Raw genomic sequence first — 2,070 nt, forward strand, 5'->3', positions numbered from 1 at the left:
GCTATAGAATTAATACAGGCATTAACACTAACATGCACCGTAGTTAATACATATATTTAAATGGAAAAATTAACAAACGCCTTGATAGGGTAATCCACATTCTAATGAAATTTGTGCGAGATAAACTTTTTAGTCGCCTAATAGTATTAAATAAGGGAAAAGTAAGTAATAAACTAAAAGATTTAAGAGCAAGACACAAAAAAAGTATTGGATTGGATGTAAATTCTGTTATAGTAGATGAAAGTGGATGAATAATACCGTCTTCATCTTCGCAAGAGCTTTACAAAATTGAAGAAAGGGCAAAAAATTGTGTATGCAAGTTGCTTTGCACTGACTGTGGAAGCTGCATTCACTAATAGTCATGTTCTTGTTTAGATTCTACTGTAAAATAAAACATGTGCATCCAGATCCATTTACTTTGCACATTTTTAAAAGCCCATGTGGATTTTGACGCTGACATTGGCAAACAGGTCTTTGGCATTGACAAAATTCCGGTAATTTGACATTGACAAAATTCCGGTAAATATACTTACATATTATAACATACACACAACTGCAAAACATTTTTAAGATTACAATGATATTATTATGTAATAGTGTAATACCTACTATAAATTTATTTATTTTTCATTTTTTGGAGTTTAGAGGAACGCAAAATTTAATAAAGTCAAAGGTAATGTTTGTTTGGTACTATATAATTATGAGGTGGAATAATTATTATTGAAGTGAAAACTTCTTTAGGTGTGCTTAGCATTTTTTTTGGGTAGGTAGCAAGAAAAAATATAAAATAAAATTATAATTTTTAGGAAAATAACCAAGTTTCAAAAAAAAACAGGTTAAGCCCTGCCTATCAAAGTTTTTACTCCTATCATGTTTTTTCTTATTGATTATGGCGCACGTTTATTTTATAACTCTGTGGTTTGGGTTTGATTCTTGCTTAAAATAAGTTTATACCATCTACATATTATTATGTTAATGATATTAGTTCATGTTGAGTTTGGCATCAAGAGATCACAGGTACACTAAAACATTAAACATTAATAATGTTTAGTGTACCTGTGTACCTGTGATCTCTTGATGCCAAACTCAACATGAACTAATACTGAATATTTTCTGTAGATGACGAACATAATTTGTTTGTGGATGATGCTACAGGCAGTCAAGAAGAATCGCAGATTATTGATGCACTTGCCAAGCCAAAAATAAATAGTGAAATTCACTTTTCTGTAGAAAAGGAAAAATTTAAACTTGCACTAATGAAATCTGTTGAGGACATTGTATGTTCAGAAGAGTTGGAAGCTGCTAAAAAAATAGTTGCACCTCTTCAACCCACCTTAATGGCTTTGCGTGATTCCAAAAAAGCGACATTAATTGCTAAAAGTGATAGAAAAATACCAAGCAATAAAAATATATGTCAGCAAAGGCGATTATTTAAAACAAAAAAAAATAAGACCAGACCAAAAAATCAATTTTCTAAGCCCGACAGCCATGAAGCAATTGAGATTGCTCTAAATTTGTATATCAAAACAGAATAAAATATTTTTTAAAACGAATGGTGTTTTATTAATAAACTAGGTATTTTATTACATTTAGTTGACCTATTTACAATATGTGTGATATCATATTGAGGTAATAAACTATACCTTTATAAATTTTTTTTTAATAAGGAACAAATTCACAACAATATTAACAATAACACTAAACTATAGTAAATTTAATATGTAATTAAAATAAAAGTGAAATCACTGAAGAAAGAACTAAATATTTGGCACAAAGCACATGCCTCCGATTCAAAGTGGAATCTTCTCAAAATATGTAAAATAATGTTTCCGACAATGATCACATTTGTAATTATTATACTTCTTGGTCTTGGGGCTAATAGTAAGTTCGTCCACTTGATCTAAAATAAACACATAGGTATGTAGCTGTTAAATATAAATTAAAAATATAAATATAAGATAAAATGTTTTATCTGCATCGGGGATGGTATTTTTTAACATTTCTCATTAGATTCCAATATTGCACAAACGTTTTACTGCAGGCGTTACATACGGTTTTCTAGGGGCAATA

At 29.5% G+C, this 2,070-nt stretch overlaps 1 long non-coding RNA gene across 1 annotated transcript; it reads left to right on the plus strand.

Annotated features, from left to right (window-relative positions):
• The first annotated feature begins 525 nt into the window (after positions 1–525).
• Positions 526–1,553, plus strand: LOC126745746 (uncharacterized). Its single transcript, XR_007663665.1, has 2 exons — positions 526–673; positions 1,120–1,553. It is a non-coding gene; the product is annotated as an uncharacterized LOC126745746 (long non-coding RNA).
• The last annotated feature ends 517 nt before the right edge of the window (positions 1,554–2,070 follow it).

Source organism: Anthonomus grandis, chromosome 16, assembly GCF_022605725.1.
Source record: "Anthonomus grandis grandis chromosome 16, icAntGran1.3, whole genome shotgun sequence".
Classification (NCBI taxonomy): domain Eukaryota; kingdom Metazoa; phylum Arthropoda; class Insecta; order Coleoptera; family Curculionidae; genus Anthonomus; species Anthonomus grandis.